The sequence below is a fragment of the Aptenodytes patagonicus genome, chromosome 2 (assembly GCF_965638725.1).
Source record: "Aptenodytes patagonicus chromosome 2, bAptPat1.pri.cur, whole genome shotgun sequence".
NCBI classification, from domain to species: Eukaryota; Metazoa; Chordata; class Aves; order Sphenisciformes; family Spheniscidae; genus Aptenodytes; species Aptenodytes patagonicus.
The window spans coordinates 170,248,124-170,269,051 of NC_134950.1; positions in this window are offsets into that span (position 1 = coordinate 170,248,124).

Consider the following 20,928-nt stretch of genomic DNA (forward strand, 5'->3'; position numbering starts at 1 on the left):
GCCAGGGTCACAAATCACACAGTTACTTTTGCTCATGCAGTTCTGATAACCATATATAAAGCTTTGGAAACCAAGATACTGTCCTGACAGTAAAGAAATGTGCTTCAATAACAGGGCAGAAAAAATAGCTGAAACAAGATTTGAAACGTTTTCTTTTCTTGACTGCCATTTTGACATGTGAAGAAAAGAGAACAGCATTGAAATGAAAGGAAATAGTTTCCCCTCTGTTTTTTGTAAATATCCTAATGGAACATTTTGACCTGATTCGAAAGATTTTGACGAGCTCGTGTTGTGATGTGAGTGTCGGGTTGCTCAGCAATGCCAACCCATACAAGGAAGCAGGCAGGATCCTGCATTCGAGATGGCTTTGGGTACAAATAAGGGCTGTATTCTGCAAGTAGTCCAGAGTCAATTGGAGATTTGGAGATCAAGGAGAAAGCATTAGCCTTTATGAGGTGAAATATTTAGTACCAGCGTTTAAGGACTGAAATATCGTTTCAAATATGGCTCTTAACTATTATTTGCCTAGTGATCTATAGCTCAGTTCACCATGCAGCAAAAAAGTCTGTTCTTGCTGTGACCAGCTAAAGTACCTCTGGGTGCCTCTTGTTTCCTCATCCTCTTCTCTTCATTTTTTATATTGGACCGCCTTTTTATACTTCCCTCCCTGCAGTAAGTCCAAGGTCCACATGGGTTTCGTGCCCATCTTCACAGCCATTACATCCACCAGAATCACCAGTGATGAAAGAGTTAACATCAGTGTGACCTTCCAGGGCTTTCAAGCTAAAATTGGGATAAGACACCAGTGGAAAAGAGAAGGGATGATCTTTCAGAGAAAAGGCTTCAGGGTCTCTCCAAATTTAGACAATCATCACAGTATCAGTTTGTTGAGAAGTTTATCACAGCAGCCACAGACTGTAAAAATACAAACCCAGAAGGATGGATCTGCTCTATGGGACTTGTGACAGCCCACAGTGAAAGCTTAGGCCCACAGGAAGACTACAAAAACACATGAATGGGACAAAGTAAAGGTGTTACCTGATAGTGCAGGTGGAAGGGGCCTGTGTTTTTACAGCTGGAGGACCAGGGTGCTAGGACATTTCCCTGCGTTTGATACATAATTCAGACCCAGTAATTGCAACCGCTACGTAAGGAGCATGGCTTCATTATATTTTCTTAAGACCCATCCTTGCTGTTGGATTAAGTCTCTTCCAGGTCTGTGCCAGAGCATTAAAGGAGGGGAAAGGACTTTTACCGGGTGTGCATGTGAGAGTAGATTTTGCTGAAAGAAAGTGTGAATTTTGAGCATTTTTCCGAGCATATTGTTCCCATCTCGTCCCTCAGCTTGCTCCAAGGCAGTGCTAATTCCCACATCCTGGGAACATTAGGTCAATTGTTTGTCAAATTACCCAGGTGAGTTCACACTTGCAATGAGCTCGCTTTCACCTGAGGCTGCAGCTGGGGTCCGGGCAGGCCCTTGCTATTCCCTATTTTTATCCACCCAGGCATTGTTCCGTGTAGTGCTTTCCCTTGGAAGAGGTGGGCAACCCACCACAAATCCTTGGGAAAGACTGACCTCTTCTGGGAAGCTGAAATGCAGCCGCTGCTGCCTGCTCAGGGAACCTGAAACCAGCCATTGTGCCCTGGAATTTCCCCCGGGCATTTTGGGCAGCAAACTCTTGGCATTGGCTGCTAAACCTTTTCAATGATTTTTCTAGAGATGCTTTCTCAAAGATGCTTTCTGCTTGCTGGCCGTTTAAGTCCCAAAGTGTTGCGAGCTTACACTAATTTTATATTCTCCCTCATGTCCCTCACGCTTATTTTTAAGTTCAGTGAGGTTTTCTCAACCCATTCAACTCTGTATCATCCTCCAGCTTCTCCTTTCTGCTTCTTCCCTAATATTTCAGCCCTTTTCCTGGTGCTCAGCGTTGGTCACAATCCCAAAGTCATAGGTGTTTCCATTAGAATGATCAGACCCTTTAGCACGTTGACACTTTATTGCCTGCAACTTTTGAGGCAATTGCACTAATTGTATCTACATCGCCCAGAGCTGCACCAAGGTGTAAACACAGGTCCTTGAAATAATATAACAGTATAGTTAATAGTTGCACTGGTCTTTCGCTTGGGTGGAGTGCTGCACTGTGCAGTACAGTGATATGCCCACGCTATTTATTTATTCCCTGGTACCTTGAGCCATTGCTTCTCTTCTCCAGGTAACACAGGGCACAGCAACCCCCTCAGGCATTTGTAGAGGGTTTCAGATGGTCGGGAAACCATCTTGATTGTACCTTAAGGGTACCGCGCCAACAAGCAATCTGCTAATTAAGAAGTAACATGTCACGCCGCCAACAATCCCTCCTGTAAGGTCCTGTGTTTCCCACAGCATATTCATGTTGGAGAACCTTCCCATAGTTTGGTATCAGCAACGCTAACTTTTGGCACCTCCTAAAATACAGAGTTCTGCTTCAGCCTCAGAGGTGCCAGTCCCACCAGGGATGCCTGGATGAAGCTGGCCAGCTGGGGCCACATGCCCCGTGGTGTTTTCTCTTGTTCCGAAAATGTGCCGGTCACCAGGACAGCCTGAGCTGGGGTATGGCTGGGGGATGCTGTGGGATTTGCATGCATGTCGTCAGGGTCCTGGCCACACCAATGGCTATTAATTATCCTTACCAGCCACATTTGGGACATCTACCCCAGATGAGGCTGACCAGGAACAGGAGCTTGAGCTTATATCCAGTTCCTGGGCTAATGGGTGGAGGGTGGGCTAATGGGTGGAGGGTGTGCAGATGGTCAGGGCGATTAAGGTCCATTGGTGCATTCGTGGCCTTGAAACATGTCATATGGATGATGCAAATCTAAGCAGGGAATTTTAGAGTCAGACCTCTTTCCAGGTCTGGCTTTACAGGCCTGGCCAACAGAATCATAGAATCAATCATTTAGGTTGGAAAAGACCCTTAAGATCATCAAGTCCAACTGTTAACCTAACACTACCAAGTGTTAGAAGGATGTCTGAAAACAAAAGTGTCCCCTGAGCTTGCAGAACCACCTGATTTTTGCACTCCAATATAATGAACAGTAACCTTCCAAGCGCTATGTAAATTCTCAGTCATAGCTTAGATGATTGTTTACAATTAACGACTCTAAGAGCCCAGCTTTGACGTGTCTACTCTGTTTCTTTGTCCCTCTTGAAAACAAACTACATAGGGACATAAGAGTCTGGTCCTGGCATGCACTGTCACTTGTACGGTAAGCAGCGCCAGCTCTTGCAGAGGAGACTTTGGAAAAATCTGTGACCTGCTAAGGCTTGTCCCAGGTCTCTCATAGATAAAAATTGCCTCAAACTTGAGGTTTAACAAAACCTTTTAATCTAGTCATATTTAGTGATGAAGTGCCTGTTTTTTCTAGCCAGGTAAAAGTCCAGTCCTTGAATCTTGTTACGTTCCTGTGTTAGTGCGCTCCATAGTCTACTTTCATAATGTGTGGAAAAGCATTTCCTTTTATTAGGAAATTATTATTTAATTTCCCTGTCTTTTTATTTATGCTGACTGTATCGCCAAGGTGTCTTTGCCATGGGTCAAGGTGCTAGTGGTGTGTACGTGTATACATACAGGCCAAAATATGGTCCTGCCCACAGGAGCTCACTCATTACTCCAGCTGTCCCCTTCAGCTCTCAAACCCTTTGAGAAGCTTCAGTTGATATTTTTGGCCACATGAGGAATTATCACCCACTGAAATCAAAAGTCAGAGAGAGAGGACTTCGCAGTTGACACAAGGTGAATAAGAGGACACTGAACTGCCCGGTCTAGTCTGTATGATCCATGCCCTCCAGGAGCTCAGTGAATTCCAGTAGCATTTGACGAAGACCCTCAGAGGTCAGAGGCGATGGTATGGGATAAGAGAAATGCAATATTTGCCTGTATGGAGAACAAACATCCAAGCAAAGCAACTCTTTCCAGGCTAGGGTTATTGATATTAAAACCACAGAACTTAATTAAAAATGAAGGTAATTAAAGCCAGATGCAAGAAAGTTTGTTTTTTTTTTCCCCTGCATACCACGTTGTAGACTCATAGCATGACTCACGGGGAGAGAGCAGTAAGTCAAGGTGACTGGGAACATTCAAGGAGCGATTATCTGGGATCATTAGTGGGGCTGGTGGGCGGCAGCTATAAACTGGGAACAGGTCCTGATGAGGTGCACGGCCTTTAGCTCCTCTGGTACGTAATGAGAGCTGTAAATCTCCCCATTATGGGCAGCGGTGATACGGGTGTATTCAGCCAGCAGCCTTGCTTTAATCTCTTCATGACATCAAGAGAAAAGGAGGGGGACCCTCGCTCCAGGACCTGAGCGACCTGAGCCTCCTGAAATGGGTGAAACTACCCATTTTCATGTGGGAATTATGCGCAGTAATGTGAAGGCTGAAAAGTCAAATTCTGCTCCGAATAGCTTTGGTATGAACCTTGAGGAACTGCACGGGTTTCCAGGGATTTACGCCTCTCAGAGCAGAGCCTGGAGTTTCGTATCTAAAATCCCTGAGCTTGTCCACGGCTATTTTCTTTCCTTTCTGTATACGTCTGAGTATTTCAGAGAGGACAGAAGACCAGATGTTCATATGGTACCAAAATACTAATCTGACCTGTGGTGATCCAGGTGTGAAACCCGAGGCTGGGATGATCTCCACGTGCAATGAGTCCCCTTGACAGGTCCTAACAGTGGGTTACCGTATGAGCTGGAGAAACTTGTGTCCTTTCTCTATGCCTCACTGTAAATTGGGGCTACTCGTATGCTCCAGAAGATGGTGAACTGTGAAAATTAATTATGACTTGATTAATTTTACCTAAAATTAAATTAATTTTTACCTAATATAAAATTCAACAACTCGGGAAAGAAAAGTTCGGTGGTATGAAGCAGCCAGGTTATAGCTACTCTGAGTCAGGAGTTGTTTGCAGACACTTCACAATCTACCTCCCCCAGCTATCGTGGCTGAAAGATATATTTTCCTTCTTGAAAATGCTGGTTTAGGTGCTCATACAATGAGTTCCTAGCTCATTTCAGTCCAAATGAATTGGGTTAATTTATGCAGCTAGCACTGGCTCACTTGTCAGGAGCAGCTAAAGATGTGCTAACACGACCAGTGCCATCCACTGGGTTGGAGACAGGACTTTCCACTTGCCTCCAGCCACCGGGAATTTTAACAGTTAAAAATCCAAAACCTGAGATCTTCTGGCATTTCCCAGCTCTCCTGGACAACTATCCCTGAACATGCCTGGTGTAACAGTTTCTGCTTCTGGCAGCAAGAGCACTTATGTACCGCGAAGAGATTGCCTACAAATCATTGGCTTCAAATGGACCACATCTCTGAAAGGAATTTCCACAGCTTTTCTGGGCACCGATCACAAGGTTATTAGCCGTCTGCAAATCCAGACTGATTATGAGCTCACCACCTCACCGGGCTATCTCGTATTGCAACTGTCTAACTTTCAGATTCAGTTTTTCCCACTTCTGGAGCTGCACACATTCCCCCGTGACTATCTCCATTAGCGATAAATCAGGAGGTTCAGTTTTGTGACTCCATGAGTTCTCTGCCTGTTCCAGAGTTTGCCAGATTTAAGCCAACATCAATGCTTATCTGCCCTTTCACACGTCTGTTAAATATTGAGTGGCCTATGTTCCCTCAATTTTGACTTATCTGCTCAAGCCCAAATAAGAAGTTGCAGTTAACCCTTGTTCCTCCAAACTTTTGGCTGCAACTTTTCCATCTAACCTTTTTCAGTTTATATGTATGTCTCCTTCCCAAACCAGGTGAATGCTTTTGCATAAGCACCCTAGACATAGCTGGTCAGTCTTGGCAACTTTAATTTTTTTTCAAGGGGAAAAAAAAGTCTTCTTTTGGTAGCCAGTTTTCTGAATATTCCCAGACATTAACAGAAATGCTTTTGTTAAGGTTTTATTATTTCCAAGCTCCCTCAATTTGCAGGCTAAATATGTATTTTTTTTCTTGGTTCTTCCTAGCTGGCTCATGTTGTAATTGTTTTTCTTTCTGCAAAGCTTGAGGCTGTTTGCCTTGTAGTTTTAAATCCCCTTTTATGAAGTCTTGGATGCTTTCACGTTCCGTGAGCTACACCATTATTTCCTCCTTGAAGAACAAGCCACAGTTTCCCTTTTTGGACAGTAGAACCCACTGCCAGTGCCAACGCTGGCATTTTTCATGCTGAGAAATTAGCCAATACTTAGGATTTTGAGAAATGAGCATCAGGTATTGCAAGGATGCGATCTGTGAATTTACAGCGACTGCAGCTAAGATTCCATTTCCCAGAATGTGGCAGCAAAAGGTTCTTTTCTCACAGTTCAAAATCTCTTTCTAGATAGCAAAAATGTTCTCTCGTTTAGATTTTTTTTCCTCAAGTTCATATGATCACCATGGGTTTTTTCTCTGTCTCCTTGGCACTCCTGCATACGCACCTCCATTTATAATTGGACCCAAACAAACCCTACCATTGCTGTAGCTAAACTTCTAGCTTTACAGGTAGGCTCTGATAACTCCATACTTTATTCTGTAAAGAAACTTAATGGACTTTCTTTTATATTTATCCTAAAAGATTGGTATGCTTCCCTAAAAATACTTTAAGCCTAAATCCTATGATGATGACGGACATAATTTAGCCATTAGACCAAACTTCTGAGCCTAAGAGATCCATACTGCTAAAACCTGGAGGTCCTGCTCTCTTCCCCGTCTCTCCCATTCCTTCCTTGCCTCAACGAGAAGGAACACACTGTGCTTTGCTGCTGCAAAGCTGCAACTGCAGTTTCCTGTGTTCTGCCGTTCCGCTATTTTACCCCTCATGGTTAAAAAGTCACCAGATTGTCTTTAAAACCATTAGTATTTTCATCAACAAGAAGTCAAGACTTCGGACTTTGATGGGAGCCTTTTTGAGACTTGCTTGGTAATTACACGATCTAGGAATACGCTTCTGGCTCCCAGTGAAATCTGAGGTTTTCCCCAAATCGCCAGACTCCAAGACTTGGGATTTTCTTAGAAAACAAAAAGAACAAAAAGAAACATAAAATGTTTCAAAACTTCTTTTTAGGAGTGAGCAATTGTGTTTATTGCGTGCTTGCTTTGTTGTCTCTGATCTGTTTTGAATCCTGAATGTTTGAAGTGCTTAAACACTTGATTATCTTGGAACATATGGTACCACTGATTTCTGTGAGAATGCCGATGCACTCACAAAGTTACACACAGGCTTAGAAATGCTTTGTTGGAACAAAGATAAAGGAAAAAACTTGAGTATAAATTCTGCTGTCTGAAAAAAACTGCTGAACCATCTACTCCATGCCACCCACATGTCCATTGAAACGAAAACTTTTATTAGCATTTTCCACTTTCTATTCTCTTTTTTCTCTGCCAAATTTCAAGAAAATTTTCCTTCTGCTTTTGTCCCATTTTTGCTTACTTTTTATTTGTTTATTTATTTATTTTTATTTTTGACAGGGTTAAACTTCAGGAGTCTTTAAAGATAGAGTCCTGACTTCAGGAGCATCCTTCCCACCTTTTCGTTCTAAGAAAGTCGATGCAAAACATCTCCCAGAAATAATGGAATAATGGTCCCCCTTCAACTGCCTGCAGAGGGGGTTGGATTAGGCCCAATCCGTGGTGGCAATCATGTTTCCCGCTAAATCAAGATTACTGGCCACAGCCACCCTAACATCTTTGCACTTCAGGATCTCAGGAGCTTGCTCATTTTTCGGTCCTACTTGTGGACGGATTGACTTTGGATGCCTGTTGAATGTGCAAAGCAGGAATTTGACACTAAGCCAAAGTCTGCCTTGTCAGAAATATTGCCCTTCCCTTATACAATGGCTTGCTTGGCCTGCAAATTTTTTCTCCTTTAACTGCAAGCAATTGAAAGTCTTTTGGTAAACAATATACTGTTGATTATAAATTTAACAGCGCTGTATACTGCTTGGCAAAAGGGCTGCTTTCTTCCATTCTGAACAATAAAAAGGATCGGGCTGCTGTTTCAGATGTGGTATGCATATGCCTGGTGAACTCTACTCTTTGTGAAGATGCACCTCCATCTTCTTCCACGCTATGGCCTACATCTTTCTACCTCTGACCCACGTCGGGCAAAAGGATAGAAGAACCTCATTGCATCTTCTTCAGACACGGGACTCTGATTTAGCATATTCTGGCAGGATAAGAAGACAGAAAGTTTGACCTCAGGAATTTAGGAAAAAATGCAACAAGAATGAAAATGAGTGGCTCTTCTCAGGTACAAAGGAAATTTAATCTGTAAACTTACTCTTAAAAGTTGGAAGCTAGCCCCTACATGGCTGGAGATCCACTCTACAGCCACAAAGCTGGAGAAGGAAATGAGGTGCAGGTGATGAGCAGATTAAAATCTCTGCTGGCTGGCTGCACCTGAGATTATATCAGATTAAATCTCAAATATTAGTGTTTCGGGGCATAGTAAGGCTTTTGCCCCTTCACCAAGGGCTCACTGATCTGGCTGTGGGGAAGGTTGAGGAAAGAAGAGTTGTGCTTCTCATACTCACGAAATGAAACTTGATGGATCTGAAGAGGAGCCTGATCTTTTCCCTCTTCAGCCACAAGGCTGGATAGTTGCGCCAATTTTAGTAAATTGATTGTGCCAAGGAATGTTCCCAGGCACTCAACCCCAACTAAATACTAGTAAACTGTTAGAACAATCCCTGGCACAGTTTTAGTCTTGGTCAACTATCACCTTTCCAAACCGTTCCTGGATACTCTTCGGGAATTTGAATGTTGCAGGGACTGAACCCACAGGCAACTGAGATGTGGCTACCCTCTTCTGGAGGTAAAAGAGCTTAATAGTACAAATGCAGAACTTTTTATACCATGGCCTCAGGGCCAGAGAGCAGACCTTGGAGCCTGGCTGGGATTGTCATGGCAGAACTCCTGTCTCCAGGGGATTCGGGCTTGCGTACAGCAAAGAAAACAAGGGACCTGATCATAATATAATATCCATAACCTAATTAAAAGGTGAGCCTTTCTGCCTGTTCTGTTAATCTGATTAAAGTAGGCTGCTGAAATTGGTGGGAATAGATGCCAGTGCAGGTGTGACTGTGTGATGCAGACACATTGGAACAGGCCACTGGGCTGAAGAAAACATCCCCTTCCCTGTCTGCCTCACACCAGTACATTTCTGCCAAGCATTTCTGCTCACTGTGGGTCGTAAAGCTAAATGAGATCTGAAAATCTCAATAAACTAGATTAGAATATACTTTTGGATAAAGGCAACGTGAAAGACTAAAAGGAAGGAACGTTGCGCTTGTGAGGAATCATTAAAAAGAATAGAACTATTCAGCATGGATTGTTGGGAGATCATAGAGGGCTATAGAATTGTGAGGGGAAAAGAATTGAAAAGGGATTGACTGTTACTGGTTTCCTCCAGTACAAGAACAAGAGGGGATGAAATTAAATCAGCATGTGGCATGTCCAGTACTTGAACAAACTTTGAAACTCCTTGCCACAAGAATCTGTGGATGCCTATAGCCAGCATGATTCAAAAAGCAGATTTATCTATGGCTTTTAAACAAGAATACTATCTCTGGCCATGAACTATTGGAAGCTGAGGCATTATCTGGGAGAAGAGCACCTCATATTTGCCCTGTTGTTACATTCCTCCCTATAAGGAACCAGCTGATGTCCCACCCCAGCAAGGTGGGTCTCTGGGCTGGCCCAGTGTGGCCATTCCTATGGTCAGACATGGATTTGGGGAGGGAAACCTATCCCAGCAACCGACCTGGTAAGTGAAATGCCATGGAACTACATCTGCTGCTGATAAATCGTCTAGCAGGGTCCTCCCTCAGAGGAGCCCACCTCATTGTAGCTCAGCATGGCACTTCCACCAAACCCATCACCGATCCTGCCCTCATCACATGGCACCGTGAGGGCCTTTCCCTGTTAAGTGACCCAGAGCACCAGATGCATTACTCCTGAGGTGCATCAGATAACGCGACCTGGCATGACGCTACCTCTGCTCTGGAGATGAAGGGATCTGGCAATGGACCAAAGCCGAAGCAATCAGGCTGTCCAGAGTCTTCTGAGCTGCTGTCTTGGGGTGACTTCCCGGAGAACCCTGCTCAGTTCCCATTCACTCGAGGTCCTCGATTTCTCCATCTGCAGAAGGGATAGAGCGCGTCTTACCTGCTGAAAAGCACAGGAGACCTCAGCAGGGTCTGGGGTCTGTGAACAGCAGAATTGGGACCTTTCGTGTTTGCTGTCGTCCCAGTCTAGATGAGGTTCATCTTGGCAGCCTTAAGGGTGAGGCTTGCTACCCCACTAGCTCTCCATTGAGCCACCCAGCCTTCCATGCAAGGTTGTTTTATTTGGAAAACGTGACCACTTGTGGCAAACAGTATTTACGGCTTAACTTTTTGTTGTTGTTCCGGCTGATGTGAAACTCCTTGGCTTTACAATGCAGGTTTAGTAAACTCTATTAAAAGGGTAAATATAGCAACTCCCTTTTGGAATTTCTTCCTTTTCTTTTCTTTTTTAATTGATTATTTCTTAGAGGTAAAACTTTTAATGCAATGGCAAAATATCAGGAGTAATTAGATTAAGTAGGGGGGGAGCTGTTGATTTTTTTTTTGAGAGCTATAAACCAGAAATGAAACAAAACTTACTTTATATTTGTAGACAAGTGTGTGTGTGTTTATATATTTCTCTAATACTTGCCAGTTTTGCTCTTTTTTCTTCTTTCAAAGCACTACAAGCAATAACACTGTGGATGATAGAACCCTTTATGTTTATTCTTGTTTTCTTTCCAATAACGAATAAGCTCGAAGGGCATTATTTTAACTAGGCTCTTGTAATCCTTTAACGGGGCTTGTTGAAAATAAGACCCAGCACTGCCAGACACCACGCAGCAAAAAGCTGCTTAGTGCCAAACTCCTTGGCACTGGAGAAGCTGGGAATTGGCTGGTTTTTTCTCCTGTTCTGAGTTTGAATACGCACCTTCCTGGGTCCCAAAGAGGGTCGGAGTCCAGGCAACACCTGAAACTTGTTCCCCGTCCTCAAAAAGTGACCAGGATAACACTTTGTGTCTCTCTCAGTTTAATGCACTGCCTCCAGGATGGGCTGAGCCTTACACGGTCGGAAGCTCTCAGTGATGTAGGGTTGGTATTATTGAGTGAAATCGTACAATGATGTGGCAATCCCAGCTCCCGTTGAAAAAAGGAGAGGTGCCCTAGTCCTGACGGTCATGGAAAAACACTTGAAAGCAGGAACTCTAAAAGCTCCGAAACCAGAAAGCAACTAAGAGAACCTCAAACTTGTTATTAAAGAAGATCTTAGGAGGGTTTAAGGTAATTTTGCTACTGTTCTGTTAGAGGAGAGAAAAGAGGATCCCACTCAGTCTCAAACTCAAGACCTGCAGCTCAGCAGCTCTCTCTTCAGTCCTTTGCTCTCCAACCTGGGGCAGGACATTTTGCCTTTGTGTTTCAGCTCTCCCACAAAGAGTGCCACAGTCCCTCTTTCGCCCACGCCAACCAGCACTCTCCCAAAGACATGTTTCCCTGAGCCAGGAGTTGTTCCTAACAGACCGCATGGATGTGGCTCTCCTGTTTGGGCATGCAGATGGAAATGATAAGGTGTCATAGTACTTACATAGAGCCAGATGACCTTTCGCCCCCTCAGTTTGCTAATATAGCAGTAATCCATGCTTTTACCGCAAAAGTAGAGAGATTCTCCTTTTCCAGACAAATTCAAAAGAAATGGAGGCGTTTACGATCCAAAGAAACCAGTAGACAGTGCCCTCAATGATAGTCCCAACAACACTACAGAGGAGCATAAACAGGTCCAGTCTCAATAGGCTTTTCAAAAGGACATGAGAGAATGGCTGTAGGACATATGATACGGGAAGGAAAAGATGAACTACCCTGTCTTTTTCTGAACCTTCCTATCAAAAAGGTGCCTGGAAGTGAGCTGCAGTGTCTCCCTGCTCCAGCCATCCTCCTTCCTTTTTGTTGTTCTTCACCCTGCCCAGTCTTCCTGTCCTTCTAATAGAGCCTCCTGCCCTTCACTACCTCAGACTAGCCTTGACTGACCCCGTTATAGGGTTTGTCTTTGTCAAGGCTGCCTTATCTCACACTTCCTACTGCCCAGGTCTTCAGCAGACCTCACCCTGCAGAGCTAATGCTGCCCAGCTCTGCTGCTTACCCTCCTCAATTCAATCTGACTATTCCTCTTCTAATTTTGCCAACGGAGAGCATTGCGTTAGGAGACGTTTCTTGGCAGGTTGTGTATAGAAGAGGAGGCAAACATTGAAACAGGGAGTCCTTTAGCTCCTTTCTGCCAGGCCAGTATCATGCAGTATGGCAATGGCTTGTCGGGTGATCGAGACTCTTCCCCTGAGAACAGCCCATCGGATCTCAAGCGATGGCCATAGAAAGGCCATAGAAAACCCAGCTAGTCAGAAACGCAGGGAAATAGGAACAGCTGGGCTTCAAAACCCCCTTCCCACCTGGCATCACTTCAAGGAGCCCTAAAACACACCATTAAAAAGTCCTTTGCAATTTTCCTGGCTCTGTACAAGGGGCAGAGTGAGCGCAGAGCAGAGGACCCGTACCTTGATTCTCAGAGGTGTCTGTCCCCCCAAAGGACAGCTGAACCGCCCCTATATCGCCTTTCCGTGCTGCACACCCGCTGGCCCTCGCAGGCAGTGCTGGCCCAGTGACAGGTCCCTGTCCCGGGGGAAGGAGGGACATTAGAGCTCAAGGGGGAAGCACTTGCCTGTGGAGTGGAAAGGTTAATTTGATGAGGAGGACAGAGCAAATAATTGCCAGGGCAAGGACGTGGCACTTCACCTCAGCCTGCTTGTGTGCAAAAGGAAGGTAGCTCTGGCGCAGAGATACCGCTGGCTTTTCATCACCAGGCGTCGCAGCCCAGGGGAGAGGCAGTGACACGAAAGCTCCCTGTGGGCTGGGAAGGGAGAGGGGAAATTGGAGTAAAGCAGTCAGAACAGCACACAGCTTGTCCAGTGACCCTGAAAAGCCAGATGAAGATTTCTCTTCCAGGGGTGTTAGGCTTTCTTCAACTTCTTGCCTTTTTGCTGGGGGTAGTATTTCTCTCTGTAGCTGCTCTCAGCCTTGTCATAGCCCCTTCTTGGCTATAGCCACAAAATATGTGGGCTAGAGGAGTGCCCTCCCCACTCTGCCCCAAAAGATACCCTACTGCTTCCACTCAGGATTTTCACTTCTAGTCTACATATCTGATCCTCCTTGGACAGCATTTCCAATCCCCAGGGCTTGGCCTCTGTCACGTCTCAGGAAGGAGAAGGGATCCCTTGGCTCCCTTGGTGTGAACACCCTGCTTTTTATAAGGTGAGCGAGTGCCCAGGTTAGCCAGCACAGCTCAGACTAATCTCCTTCAAGGACTGGTGAGATTTCAGTAATTAAAAAAAAAACAAAACAAAACAAGGATTTTATAATGAAAACAGTGATGTAAGTATCATAATAGTGGAAACACCGGGAAGAAAGAATGGCAGGGTGGAAGGGAGAACAACTCGTCTTTAAATTTCACTGTCATTTCTTCTGAAGCTTTGGAGTTCATCAAGTAGAAGTTTTATCTGGATCAAAAAGGTTGCTGGGGAAATCAGGGTCAAATCAATCAAATGGTGACCATCCTGGTTGACACTTTGTGGAAATTGGTAGAAGTGACCAAATTAAGCAAAAATATTAAAGAAGAGTTAAGAGCATCCACACAATGGACTTGCACTGGATTGTCTAGAATATTTTTCCTAATTGCAGGAACCTCTCCAGTGCAGATTTGCCCTTTCAGACAACTCTGATGATAGCTGATCTGCTTCCTATGGTCATGGGGGTTTGTCACCTCCAACATTTTGAACTTGAGCAAAAAGTCAAAACTTGCCCTTGCCTTGCCACTGCCCTGGTCATGGCCCTGGGTACTGACCCAGCTGGGTAGCCGAGACCTCCTTCTGGACCTCTAAAACCAAAGGAGAAGCATCCCTGAGAGCCGGATGAAGTCCTCAATTAATCACATCACACAAGTATAATGAGGACTGTTGAAAAAGCTTTTGCAAAATTGAGATAAGCTCCCCTCATTGCTTCCTTTTTGCCAGTGAGTTCATCAGAGTGCTTACATTTTGCATTCACGTCTGGAGAGCCCAGTGGGAAAAATGACAAACTGGAGGAGCTACCTGCATGCACCTGGGAAAAACAAACAGGGCCTTGAGATAAGAGAAAGTGGGAGAACAGAGAGATAAGGAAAAGAACCAAACACTCCTCCCTCCTCTTTTCTTCCTCTCCATTTCCTCCCGGGAGCAGCAGAGTTCACAATGCTCTGCTCTCCAACTTGCATTTCAAGTGCAGGGTGGTAGGCATTAGTTTCCTGATGGTCCTTTGTTATTCATGTCAGCAAAGTGAGGTTTTCCATGTCTTCTAAAGACAGCAGCCCTGATAGCCTGAACACACATGTTCTTATTCAATGCTGAAGCTGAAGAGTCCCAGGTCTGTAGGTTTCTTTGGTAGGAGATGCCACGGGAGTTTTGAGCATCAAGAAGAGATTGGTTCCTCATCCAGCTGACAAATACCAAGCCACAGAAAAAAAAAAATGAGTTGGAAGTCAGCCCTGGGCCCCACTGCTGAGCTGAAGGACAAGGATGCAAAGGGGTGAGTGGACATCCCTACAACGAGATGGGCATGTGCTACAACAGGTTGCAAAGGTCCTAGTAGTCATGGCTTACACAGCTGTGCTTGAAGGTCCAAGCAGCAGCCTGCATCATCCATACTGCCTTTTCCTACTCAAAATGTCAGCCTGCGTCATTTCTTGGCTGAGGCCAGCATTGTCCCTGTGCTGTGTTAAATAGCTGTTTTATTCTACCCTGGTGTGAAGAGGTTTCTGCGAAAGGTTTTATAAGTGCTTCTGGAAAGAAACATTCTGAAAATCCCCGTGTCTCCTGCACTACTTTTAAAATGACGCCACCCCTAAAGAAACCCCTCTAAGGAAAAAAGGCATATTAGGTACGGAAGAAGACTCAGCCTCCACCTGTTACATGAGATGGTGTTAGGAAGGCTGTGACCCAGCTCACAGAACACAATATGTAAATGTGGGTGCTTCCATGCAGGTATCGGTGAGTGCTGGGTGTCTCAGCTCCCAGCCCAGACAAGGTAGTCATTCATGGTATAATTCAGCTGGGAAAGCATAGGTGTGTAGAGCCATTGGAGATGCCCTCAGATACCCAGCTGGCTTCCAGCTCCCATTTCAGGGGAACACAGAGACGTGCACCCTCATCTTCTCTACCCCATCAGGGAATCTGATTGAATCAGTCTCTAAGGCAGAGGTGGACCAAGAGGTGAACTGTGCTGCCTGAAGTGGTGCTTCAACCCAATCTTAACTCTCTGCGCAAGGTTGACCATCCCTCTTACTATAGACTGGACTTCAGAAGGTCTCAGTGATGGGTAAGAATTGGCAGGGAGATGACCCAGGCACTTCTACACCTCCAGAAATGTTCCATCTGGTTGATTCCAAGCCAGAGTGACGAGGTGGATTGGCTCCTCCATCATCCAGATCTGCCCTCCCGCCCCTGTTTGAAAATCATGACCTTTGGGACCAGAAAGTGCAATGACAGCAAAATTGGCAAGTCCAGCCGTCTACAGAAGGGAGTGAACTTGGCATCCTTGCGTGTTTGGAAATGGAGTTGTTTATACAGGGGGAGGGGAAGGGAGAGCTGCCAGGTATAAGGTCTAAAATCGATCACTCACATTAACATAGCGTGCTGCAGAATAATGAGGGTCCTACTAACAAAGATGACATAAATAAAACCATGTTAGCTGCTGCACTTTAGAACAAAATATTTTCCCCTAGGAGAGAGCTTATAGTCACAGGAATTACCAAAAAGCATTCTCACTTCTGTACAAGTGTGATTTACTCCAGTTACTAAATATACACTGGTATAAATCTGTCAGAATTAGACAAGAATAAAAGGAAAGATGGCTTTATAATTAAAATGCTGGAGTGGGAATATGGCGATTAGGAAATTTTGCTGTGCTACAGATTTTTTTTGCTGGATATTGGACTACTCATATCACTTACTATTAATACTGCCTCATTCCAGATTGTGCAGATACAAACACACACACAAAACCTCCTTTTTTCCTCCCCATTTATAAAATGGGCTTACTGGTTCTACCTTCTTTATGTAGACTGCTTTTTCTGTGGGGCAAGGAATACCTTTACAAGCCAAATATCCCAATTCTGTTGCGTGCTGAGGAGATCATTTTAATTCTGCTGATTTTGTTCTAGTTTTCAGAAAACAAAAATTAAAAAAAGGATGTTTTCATGGACCGATATCTTTGCTGGGGCCTAAAGGAGTTCCTTCATGTAATTGGTAGTACAGCCATGGGGCTAAAGCTGCAGAAGATTTTGAAGAGATCTAAGGACCACAGAAGAGCTGCTCAGCCAGTGTGGTACAGATCAGCTCAGTTGTTCGAACACAGGTGCCTACTTGAGGTGCCCTGGGATATTCCACTGGCTTTCCCACTAGAGAGGAGCATGGCTCTGCCATACAGCTTGCGTGGATATCTCAGATACCCCTTGGTGCTTCAGGTGGCCCTGTACGTCTGTACTTAGACAACTGGACCACACCTTGGACTCCACTCACCGTATTGAGGCTCAGCGTGGTTACTCACGCCAAATGTCTAGGGCTCTTGTGATACCCTGGGGTATCTGAGAGGTTGACACAGGGCAGGCAGATGAGAGATGGGACCTATGGGAGACTGCGGTGACCTTCTGGAACAGCAGCTACAGCCCCATGGCTCCTGAAATGGCCCCGAATCCTGATGCATAAGCAGCTAAATTGAGCCTGGTTGTCCAACCCCAACCAGGCAAAAGAGAGATTGCCAGCATGAAGCCTCTTATTGCTGGGTGTTTTAAATATTTGCTTTGGCTGTGGAAAACTCCTTTGCCTGATCTAAATTCCTGTTATTTTGCTACCAAGGAACACTTCTTATCTGCCGAGCGTGGGTTCTCCCTTATAAAAACTATTACACTTTGTGTCATGTTTAAATATCCACTGGGACAGAGAAAGAAAGTTCAACTCATTCAAGAGCTGAAGAGTTCAAGCCCGTCCTGGGGTAGATCCTCTGCAGCATGCACTTCTACCTCCGGCAGACCCTCTGCTGTGCCTCGAAAGATGTACAAGCTGACATCAGCACACCGCGCTGTAGCAGCGCTGTTGCCCCTTCGCCGAGTGTCCTGATGATTTAAGGTATAGATAAGGTAGTTCGGGTTTTGTTTTTGCAAACACCGTGCAAGTTTCTTCCTGTCTCTAGCCCCTCAGTCAAAATATTTCATTTTGGAAATGCTCAAATAATTTTTTTTTTTTCAAGGCTTGCTCATTTTTTTTTTCTTTCATTTATTATTTTTTCAGTTCACACCAAAAAGATCTGTTGGTTTTGACCCACGCTGATGTCATGGTATGTTCTGAGTTGGACAAAACTGTAATCTGGGAAAGGGAGGGGTCAGAAAGAGGGCAAAAAACGGGCTCTAAGAAAACCAATCCAAGACCTCTTTTGTGCATGTAGCACTGCTTCCAGCACACTGCGTCTTAGCTCGGGGCCTACGGGAAATATATCACCAACATGGAATAATGTGGGCACGCGTTGTTTGAGGCCACAGTAAGGCATCACTGCAGTGACCAAAGCTAGAGCAAAACTATATGTCTCACAGTGTATTATTTCCTTAGCAAACATTTTAACCCGTAGAAGAGTAATGAAGGGACGCAGCATTTGACCATTGGCTTTCACATTTTGCTCTTCCAGGGCCACACTGGAGAAGGTAATGGGAGCAAATGCAATCATTCAAGGGGGTTTTGTTCGAATCAGCAGCTTTGGTATGTATTAAGTACCGAGAAGTGCCGTTGTTTAAGCAGTGACCTGGTTCCACTTGCTCCAGTGAATTCTCTCAAGCATGTCTGTCCCTCGTTTCCCTCTCCTGCCTTCCACCTCTGCCCTGGCCATGGAGACGTAAATGCAGCTTTACTGCATCCAGCACAGTACACAATCGGAGCAGGGTGTTAATAACAAACAGGCACCGAGGAATTAATGTTCCCCTCTGCAGATGTATCCCCAAGAAGTTGGCACGGCTGCTGCAGTCTGGAGGAGCACTGACTAGTGAAGAAGCACATTTTTTTCCTCTGCTAATAAGACCCCAAGCCACAATTGAGCAATGGAGCAATTATGTTCTTTAAGATGAAAATCTGACTCATGCAAAGGACTCTTAAAAAATCACTTTTTTCTTCCCTTCCTGTGCTCTGCCAAAAATCCCATGGTGACCTTCTTTGTTCTTTCCTGTTCACAGTTAAGTGGAATGACAGCTCAAGGTCAAGAACAGAAAAACAATGTGATTTAAAGCTATGTAGAATAAAGTGCTAAGTTTCAAAACACCAGAGATAGATGAAATGGAAGGCAATTTTTTGTCAAATATGAAACCACGGCTGATCTCTAGTATCAGTGTAACAGAGGAGGGGCACACAAAAAAAAAAATCCAAATTTTTCATCTTTTCCTTAGTAAACTTAACAGATAGGGAGATATGAGGCTGGATCACAACTCTGGCTTTGACCAGTGCTAAACTTTAGTGACATATTGGATTTGGTGTTGAGCTTTGAATCTTCGCCTTTAAAATGTTTTAAAACTTTGGTGCACAGCCTGAGGGACTTGGGACTTGCCAGATCAGGTCAGACTAGCAATCTACTTCAGCTTCAGCTAACCAAGGAATTACATACACAACATTATATCCTATTGTGATTTCATAGAATCATAGAATCATAGAGTCGTTTAGGTTGGAAGAGACCTTTAGGATCATCAAGTCCAACCATTACAGGGAGCTCTTGCTGGGACTCAGGAAAAAAAGGAGAGTTTACCGCTTGTGGAAGAAGGGGCAGGCGACTCAAGAAGAGTACAGGGATCTCGTTAGGTCGTGCAGAGAGGAAATGAGAAAGGCAAAAGCCCAGCTAGAACGCAATCTGGCCACTGTCGTTAAAGACAACAAAAAATGTTTTTACAAATATATTAATGACAAGAAGAGAGCCAAGGAGAATCTCCATCCTTTATTGGATGCAGGGAGGAACATTGTCACCGAGGATGAGGAAAAGGCTGAGGTACTCAATGCCTTCTTTGCCTCAGTCTTTAACAGGCAGACCAGTTATCCTCAGGGTACTTGGCCCCCCGAGCTGGAAGACGGGGACGGCGAGCAGGATGAACCCCCCATAATCCAAGAGGAAGCAGTCAATGACCTGCTACGCCACCTGGACGCTCACAAGTCTATGGGGCCGGATGGGATCCACCCGAGAGTGCTGAGGGAGCTGGCGGAGGCGCTCGCCAAGCTGCTCTCCATCATTTACCAGCAGTCCTGGTTAACGGGGGAGGTCCCGGGCGACTGGAGGCTTGCCAATGTGACGCCCACCTACAAGAAGGGCCGGAAGGAGGATCCGGGGAACTACAGGCCTGTCAGCCTGACCTCGGTGCTGGGGAAGATTATGGAGCGGTTCATCTTGAGGGCGCTCACAAGGCATGAGCGGGACAACCAGGGGATCCGGCCTAGCCAGCACGGATTCATGAGAGGCAGGTCCTGCTTGACCAACCTGATCTCCTTCTATGACCAGGTGATCCGCCTAGTGGACGAGGGAAAGGCTGTGGATGTGGTCTACCTGGACTTCAGTAAGGCCTTTGACACCGTCTCCCACAGCATTCTCCTAGAGAAGCTGGCGGCTCACGGCTTAGACAGGTGGACTCTGCGCTGGGTCAAAAACTGGCTGGACGGCCGGGCCCAGAGAGTTGTGGTGAATGGAGTTACATCCAGTTGGCGGCCGGTCACGAGCGGTGTTCCCCAGGGCTCAGTTTTGGGGCCAGTCTTGTTCAATATCTTTATCAATGATCTGGATGAGGGGATCGAGTGCACCCTCAGTCAGTTTGCAGACGACACCAAGTTGGGTGGGAGTGTTGATCTGCTCGAGGGTAGGAAGGCTCTGCAGAGGGACCTGGACAGGCTGGATCGATGGGCCCAGACCAACTGAGTGAGATTCAACAAGGCCAAGTGCCGGGTCCTGCACTTCGGCCACAACAACCCCATGCAGCGCTACAGGCTTGGGGAAGAGTGGCTGGAAAGCTGCCTGGTGGAAAAGGACCTGGGGGTGTTGGTCGACAGCCGGCTGAACATGAGCCGGCAGTGTGCCCAGGCGGCCAAGAAGACCAATGGCATCCTGGCCTGTATCAGAAATAGTGTGGCCAGCAGGAGTAGGGAAGTGATCGTGCCCCTGTACTCGGCACTGGTGAGGCCGCACCTCGAATACTGTGTTCAGTTTTGGGCCCCTCACGACAAGAAGGACGTCGAGGTGCTGGAGCGTGTCCAGAGAAGGGCAACGAGGCTGGTGAGGGGTCTGGAGAACAAGTCTGATGAGGAGCGGCTGAGGGAACTGGGGTTGTTTAGCCTGGAGAAGAGGAGGCTGAGGGGAGACCTCATCGCTCTCTACAACCACCTGAAAGGAGGTTGTAGCGAGGTGGGGGTCGGTCTCTTCTCCCAAGTAACAAGCGATGGGACAAGAGGAAATGGTTTAGTGGGCATGGTGGTGTTGGGTTGCTGGTTGGACTCGATGATCTTAGAGGTCTTTTCCAACCTTAATCATAGAATCATAGAATCATTGAGGTTGGAAAAGACCTCTAAGATCATCGAGTCCAACCGTCAACCCAACACCACCATGCCCACTAAACCATGTCCCTAAGTGCCTCATCTACGCATCTTTTAAATACCTCCAGGGATGGGGACTCCACCACTTCCCTGGGCAGCCTGGTCCAATGTTTCACCACTCTTTCAGGAAAGACATTTTTCCTCATGTCCAACCTAAACCTCCCCTGGCGCAACTTGAGGCCG